At 36.9% G+C, this 8,531-nt stretch overlaps 1 pseudogene; it reads right to left on the minus strand.

The window, feature by feature from the left end:
* Positions 1-6,963: 6,963 nt before the first annotated feature.
* On the minus strand, positions 6,964-8,264 carry LOC106827603 (elongation factor 1-gamma-like; annotated as a pseudogene).
* Positions 8,265-8,531: the final 267 nt, after the last annotated feature.

Below are 8,531 nucleotides of genomic sequence, written 5' to 3' on the forward strand. Positions count from 1 at the left end.
CACTGGGTTGGCCCCTGCGTCATTTCTTGATGCTCCCTTATTGATTTGTCCTACAGATGATCAATAATCACCCACAGATGTACCTTAGGATCTTTAATATATGACAGAAATTAAAGAAGGAATGGAGGTGGTTAATACTGAGAATACCATTGAGAAACCCACCAGCAATGTGAATAAGTCAGAATATGTGGCGAAAAAAGACTGGAGAAAATGATCACCTTATTAATTAGTTTTTCCCAGAAACATAGTCAGTCTCATGATTTTTCAGGGGATCAAATTGATTGAAGTTTTGTAAATCATATAGACCTCATCATGCGTACTATTGACCTAATGAGAAAATACTTTTTTTTAAAGATTTTACTTTTTTCCTTTTTCTCCCCAAAGCCCCCCAGTACATAGTTGTATATTCTTTGTTGTGGGTCCTTCTAGTTGTGGCATGTGGGACGCTGCCTCAGCGTGGTTTGATGAGCAGTGCCATGTCCACACCCAGGATTCGAACCAACGAAACACTGGGCAGCCTGCAGTGGAGCACACAAACTTAACCATTCAGCCACGGGGCCAGCCCTGAGAAAATGCTTTTTAAATAACACCTTTTAGCAGATATTTTAAAAATTATTTTGTTGCATTTTTCTATTGCCATGCAAATAAAAATAAAATTACCCTATTGAAGTTTTGCACAAACTGCACAAAATTTCTTCCTTATGGCCATAAGGAGGCTTGTGCTTTTTGTATCTGGCTTAGCATTTCAGAAGCATAGATTATACACCGAGAAAAGGGCAAAACAATTTACCCTAAGGTTATGTCTTCATAAGCAAAGTAATTTTAGATAATTACACAATTCAAGTAGAGTGGAGTTGAAGTCACATTACACAAATTGTATAATAAGGTAATGCTTTAGCAGAGCACTGCCAAGGAGTCCAGAATTCTATTTCTAGTATTAGCTCTTATTGTAACAAAATCTGTGAACTTGAACTAGTCACACTGACACTTGGTCTCAGTTTCCTCATCTATAAAGTGAGGCACCTGGCCTAAGTTATATCCATGTTTCTTTCCTCTACTATTTTATGTTTACCTCAGTTTTCACTTCACGTTAGCTTCCAGATCATAGTCTTGAAATTCTCGAGCTTTTTATTCTATTTGAAAGTGTTTACAGATTTATAGTATGCTAAGAGGTTTTCCAAATCTACTTGTAAAAAATATATCGTTTAAAGACATTATCTTTGGACAGAATTTCCAATTAAAATATACACTGAAAGTTAGAAAATAATTTAAATGTCCATTTATATTGATTCATTTAAAGGACAGAATGAATGCAATATTCTCCTGATAGAACAGTTTTGAGGAATAAACATGAACTGAATTTTAAATGGATGAAATGAGAAAGCAATTTTTAAACAGGGGTAATCTATACATTTGGTGTTTCTGTTGTGAGAAGTAAATGCTTATTCTAGTGCATTTAAGCAAGCAGTATTAATTATTAATGATATTTCTGATCCTGTAACTAGACCTACAATTTCTTGAATAATTAATAAGGTACTCAATACTGTACAGGATATACATCTGCTAAGAATTATGTGTGTATATATGCGTGCAAGCTATTAATATTGAAAGCCTTACACAAAAACATGAGGGAGGGACTTTGGGGTTGAAGTCATAATACCTATTAAAATGTACAAATTTTTTTTCCTTGTTTTAAATGTTAAAATACTAATAAACTGGTCATAAAAGAGGTAATTATGATCTAATACATAAATGACAATGATCAATCCTTTCTTGATTATGTTTTTCTCCTATGATAATAATGAATAGCTATTGAAGAATTACTAAATTGTAGGTAGTGTGTTGGATCTTAAAATCCAAAATTAAGTATAACATAATTTAAAAAGTCATATTTCTTCATTTTATTTAGTGTCTGTGAGGTTGAGAGAAAATTATTTCAATGGGCCATTTTTCTAGGCATTACTTGTGTGCTCAGTGGAGACACAACATTTTTGAGAAATATAATGAGAAAATAAGTGTTAGTCTAAAAGTCACTACCATGTCACCCTAAATGTTTAAAAGATAATCTCAGTCTTCATATTTAATCTCATCTTCTAATTTTCAGGGTGAGCTCTTCAAAAGAAAGAATCCTATGGTGATCACAGAATTACAGAGACTTAGATTAGAATGGGTTTTCAGGAACATTTAGCTCTGCTCATGTGATGGAACAGCTCTGTGGTCTAAGGTAGTCGCCTGGAGAGCATAAAAAAGTACCATTCCTTTTCGCCTTGGAAGCATATCACAATTCCCTATACAGTGGGAAAGCAGAGGGCATGGAACTATTTAAGGTACCACTGAGTTCAGCTCTGAATTATTCTCATTTCATTATCAAATAAAAACTGATAGACAAGTTATAATAACAATACGCAAACTATTGACAAAAATATTTTGTAAAACTAACAATATAATTATCTGCAATTTTGACACTGTTGTCAATATAATCCAGCCAGCTTATGTGGATATAAACTTGCAGTGTCATAAAGCCTACCTGTTTCATTAAGCTAATAATTTGACACACTGACACACACATTCATAGAAAATGGATAGACATACAGACAGCTGTGTTGTTACAGTACTGTAAATGTTTCACTCCTCTGAGAATCAGAGACCTTTGAAGTTAAGTTTCAGGACTTTTATAGTATCCTAATTTCCAAACAAAGAAACTCCTAAAGCTCAAATGACTCAAGTTTATCAATGAAAATAGAATCCTGAGGATCTTATAATCTATTTTCACTTAAAAAATATTTTTGAATATGAATCATGGGTCAGGCACTAGGAATATTGTGGTAAACAAGATAAACACACCTCTGTCCCTCTAAACATGAAGAGGCTAAAATAATTACAATATGATATAATACATTTTTGATATGGAAAAATAGTATGTCATAGTAGAAAAAAATTCAAATACAAATTAGATTAATTTATATGGAATTTTGTTTGTAAATTATTTTATTGGGCTACAATTTACACATATTAAAATGCACTGATTTTTAGCGAATAATTTCATGAGTTTTGACAGCTCGTATACATCCGTGTAACCAACATCTCAAGCTCTATGTTTCTATTACTTAAAAAGTTTCCACATGCCCTTTCCCAGGCAACCTTCCCCCAGGCAACCTTGGATCTGATTTAGATCCCTATAGATTCATTTTCCCTATTATAAAACTTCATATGCAGTCATGCACCACATAACTACATTTAGGTCAACAGACTGCCTATACGATGGTCGTCTCATAAGATTAGTACCATACAGCCTAGGTGTGTGGTAGGCTATACCATCTAGGTTTGTGTGAGTACACTCTACGATGTTTCCACCACAGCAAAATGACCTAACAATGCATCTTTCAGAATGTATCCCCAATGTTAAGACACACATGACTGTAATAGAGTCGTATTTATATTTTGGTTGTAATCCCAAATCTAGGAGTTTAAAGTCTTTGACTAAAATCTATAGGAAGAATACTGGTAAAATATCAAGCTGGGCCTTATGTTGAAGGATGCTATAATAAACGATACCATTAAATTTGGCATTTGGCCTTAGAATACTATTATTACTTGATATAAACATTTTTTATACTGCATTTTACACATTTTTATTACTTTTATAAATTTTACATATACAATATTCTCACAGTGTTAGGAGGATTAACTTTACAGTATCACTCTCTGATTTTTTTAAATCAGAAATATCCGTGCATTTCCTTAACAACTATTCGGTATTTATCTTAAGAATTTTGTAAATAACTAGGTTTCTTTTCTCATGGTCACTGATTAATGTCAAAATTCTGGCCCACTCCTGGCAAAGGTATAGCACTTATGGTATCCATTTCTATGATAACCTCATTTCTAGCTCTAATTTGTGTCTTTAACTCTGTTGAATTTCTTTAGTATCTATATTTTAAAGTTATCTAGCCCTATGCATAATGCCAATATGAGCTGAATTCAATAGATTAATTAAATCGATTAAGCTAAATATTTAAATTATTTTCAAATTCATGTAAACTTATAATCATTTAATATTTGGTTCAGAGGACCACTCAAAGTCATTGTCTTTAACTCATCTTTCCTCTTTTTAAAAGAACAAAATGTCCTTTGATATATACATCTTGGCATGGAACTATCTCCTCGAGAACACTGACTTGCAGGCTAGAAAGTATTGCGAACAAAGTGAATTTGATATATGCAGGATACATATGACCCTTTGTTGTTAACGTTTATGTGCATTGCACTTCCGGAAGCAAAGTCTAAATCCTACCAGCTGTTACAGAAAATCAGTCTTAGCCCATTACTCTAATTAATCCAAGCTTATTATCGGCACTTCCATTTTCCTGCAAATAGAAAGTCAAAGAAAATATAGAATCAGTGAACTTTCTGAGATTAATTAGAAGGAATAGAAGCCTCTAAACATTTCTAACATAGTAAAATTCTTTGATCACTAACAATACCACACACAACCCCACATGTACATTTGAAATAAAAGTTTGAAGGCATAAAAAATATGCTCATAGTAGAAATTATTGCTGAAGCTAACCAGCTGCCTTTTCATTCACAATGAATTGCCAAGGTATACCATACACATATGGCTTTTAGTTGTCCAAATATTATTAAAATATAAAAATTGAACTCCTTTTCCCTATTGAGAATAAAAATACTAACAAGTTTCTTGCCATGAGGAAGAAAAAAATTGCCAATATCAGTGCTGCCTGGTGGCATAGTGGTTAAGTTCAAACACTCCACTTTGGTGGCCTGGGGTTCCTGGGTTTGGATCCTGGGCACATACCTAGCACCACTCATCAAGCTGTGCTGTGGTGGCATCCCACATAAAATAGAGGAAGATTGGCACAGATGCTAGCTCAGTGATAAACTTCCTCAAGCAAAAAGAGGAAGATTGGCAGCAGATGTTAGCTCAGGGCCAATCTTCCTCACAAAAAGACAAAACACTGCCAATATCAAAATATAAATATTTAACACATGTAGCCCAGTCACCTTAAAGACAGGAAGAATGTGGCTGAGACCATCACATTAGGGACTATCTCAGAGTGAATGTTTTGCTTCACAACATTAATATGAATTCATATATTTAATGGAAACATGTAAAAGACCACAAGAATAAATTGACATTATGCATTACTAAATCTATAAGAATTATGATTTTGGCCTTAATTTTCAAATTTCTAAACACATAAAGTAAAAACTTCTGAAATTTAATTAGACTTGTGTGCAAAGATAAAAACAAGACTATTGTAGATTTTCTGAAGATTATCTCTGACCCTTTAAGCAGGAAATCATTTTCTAAGCCTAAATTAAATAAATCAAAGAAATCCTCTCTAATGCAGGTTGGTTAAAACACGCCCACCAAGGGTAGTTTCCAGGGAGTTAAACTAACGATAGGCTCCTGATATGACAAATGCTTGTCAAGGATGTCCTCCCATGCACAGTCAGTTCTGAGATACTGGAAGTCTTCTGGCCAGCTTTCAGGATGTTTTATTCCACCTGGCAGCCAAACTCAAAGATTGTATTTGAGGCAGACACTGAAATCTATTTCTGATACCTGTTCTACTGGCTCATTTCAGGTCAATAACTTAACTTCACTCTATTGTTTTGGAAATGAGAATAACTATAATGACATTTGTGAAATTGTGTTTGTAGACCTCTTGAATAACAATCACCTGGAGTGTTGTTAAAAATGCATATTTCTGAGCTCCACCACATCTCTATAATGTCAGAATGTAAGTTGTAGAGTCCAAAGCAATTGTATTTTTGATAAACTTTGTGGTCAATACATATACAACAAACTTTGAGAGCAACTAAACCAGGCTGATTATATGGGATGTAAGAACAAGAGGAACAGAGTCTGATGGAAATTCTAGATCTTTTTTCCTTCCAAGAATGAAGAAGTGACTGCCCTCTTCCTGGACCTTCACGTTTTCGTGAGCAGGAGACAAAGGGGACCTGAGGGAGCCCAGCTCCTGGTGGGACTTCTGTCTTATTTTTCTTTCTTTCTTTTTTTTTTTTTATTTGAGGAAGATTAGCCCTGAGCTAACATCTGCTGCCAATCCTCCTCTTTTTGCTGAAGAAGACTGGCTCTGAGCTAACATCCATGCCCATCTTCCTCTACTTTATATGTGGGACACCTACCACAGCATGGCTTGACAAGTGGTGCCATATCCGCACCCAGGATCCAAACCAGTGAACCCCGGGCCACTGAAGCAGAACGTGCAATCTTAACCACTACACCACCAGGCTGGCCCCCCCATCTTATTTTTCTTCATCATAGTTACCAGTATCTGACTAACAATATATATTTTACTTCTTTATTTTTGTCCTTATCACCCTCACCAGAATTTATGTGCCAAGGCTGAGGGAATAGTTTGTCAATAAGTATTTTATAAATGAATAAACAAAAGTCCATAAATTATATTACTCTTTATATCTCTACGAAGTTACAATGAATTTACGATAAATTTTATAGCCCTTTGACTATGAAGTTGACTTCCGTTCCTCGATAACTAAGAGTGAATTCCAGCTTTACAGAAGCAGAGGAAATATTTTTTTGTAGTCTCTGATGTTGGGATGGCCTCCCTCCCACCTCATACCCTCAGTTTACCAAGCTGATAAATGGTCTGTCAGCCTTCAATCATCTCCTCTTCTGTGAAACGCTTCTGGTGCTTTCAGACATCATTCATAAAATTTTAGCAGTCATTCATAATAAAAATCTCATAACTAAAATAAAATGGAGTAGGGATTTAAATATGGAAATCTAATAATAATATTCATATTGTTAATGTTTTCTCATTAACTCTGAAATCAAGAGCCTATGACGGAGGTCCATTGATTTTTTTTTTCTTTCAATGTTCAGTTTCTTTAATGGCCCCCATTTCTCTGAAGGGCAAGAGCAGGCAGCTTGGCAATGCCAAGAGACATTCACTTGAAGACCTTGCCCCGATGGAAGGCTTTGCTCACATCCTGGAAGGCCTCATCCCTGGAAAAGTATTCTTTAATCAGCATCTGGATCTCCCTGCTGCCAGGATCCAGTTTCTACCACGTATATGACTCAGTCTACCTGCCAATCTGGACTCACGGGAAAGGCAAGCTCCTAGACTCAGAAGATCTGAACTCCTGAAATGGGGCTGCTATTGTTGGTTCCAAAGAGGGTGACACTGGCAAAAGCATTCTTCCTCAGCTTGCCCAGTCACTGGAACACTCCAGTGATGATGAGGCAACTCATGAACATTTGGGTGAGTTCTTCAGGGAAGTAGTCCTCGAGTATCACAAGGACCAGCCATCCTTATCAAAGTGGTTCCCAAAATACAGCAATGTCACAGATTGTGTCATCATTGGAGTACTTGATTTAAATTTACCCGACACAAACGTACTCTTGGTCAGATGAGCAAAGGGGTCTTTGGCCTTTGGTTCAGCAAACAGAGCCTGCACGTTTACCCATCTCCTCCTCGGGACTAGGGGCAGCCACCTTTTTCTCCTCTTCCTCCTCAGCCTGGGGCTTCTGCTTTCCTCACATGAACCTTTCTCTTTCCATGGGGTGTCCTTTTAAAGCTGGCTATCTGTAAACTTTTTAGCACCAAACTGGGACGTCTTCTCCCAGATTTTCACCTCTCCCAAGACAACTCGGAAGTGGAACTGGTAGTGCAGATGAGGAAGCAGCAGTTGGTATTGGGAAAGGCCTGGCAAAAAGAAGCCACCAATGCCTGTTTATACAGCCAAAGTAGAGTGCAGACAACTGTGACGTCAGCCAGTGTCACAGTTCACCACCAGAAAAGTCCTCATTTTCAAGTGAGCATCTAATAACCTCAGAATTCACCTCACCTCCTCCTTTGCGTTCTCTGTGGCCTGCTTATTGTGGTACACGATGCTCAAGGTGGGGAATCATCAGGTACTGGCTGGGGGTACTATGTTACTATCAGCAAAGTTCATCCACTGCACCACAGAGGCTGCTGCCTCTGAAGCACTTCCCCGCAGCTCCTCATTGCTAGTATGGTAGACAATGGCATCGCTCTCAAACACAAGAATCTGTCATCACCCTCAAATGCTGAAAACTTGCCAGTAGGAAATTTATGGAGAAATTCAGGGGTGCTGTTGGTTTGGCCGAAGTGGAAGTGGGATCGTGCAGACAGCACACGGACCTGAGCTCCACTGTACTGGGCGGCTGTCAGAGCCTGGAAGACCTTCCAGTTTTCAGGATCTGTCTACAAGGTCCCAGCTGTCATGGTGATTTTGCAGAGAAAGACGCCATTGATTCTTTAACAGCTTTAGCATTTATCCTTTCATCTTCTTCATTCCAACCATCAGTGCCATTGCATTCCCTTGTGGTCTCTTCACAGCACCATCGTAAATGATTCCTAATTGACCACCACCCATCTAGCGCATCTGCAGTCTGTCTCATGTATTGCCAGAATGCTTTTTCTAAAATGCATATCTAATTATAGCACACACCTACTTATAATACTACTTTGCTTTCACATCATCTATTGAAT

The sequence above is a fragment of the Equus asinus genome, chromosome 11, assembly GCF_041296235.1.
Source record: "Equus asinus isolate D_3611 breed Donkey chromosome 11, EquAss-T2T_v2, whole genome shotgun sequence".
In the NCBI taxonomy this organism is placed as follows: domain Eukaryota; kingdom Metazoa; phylum Chordata; class Mammalia; order Perissodactyla; family Equidae; genus Equus; species Equus asinus.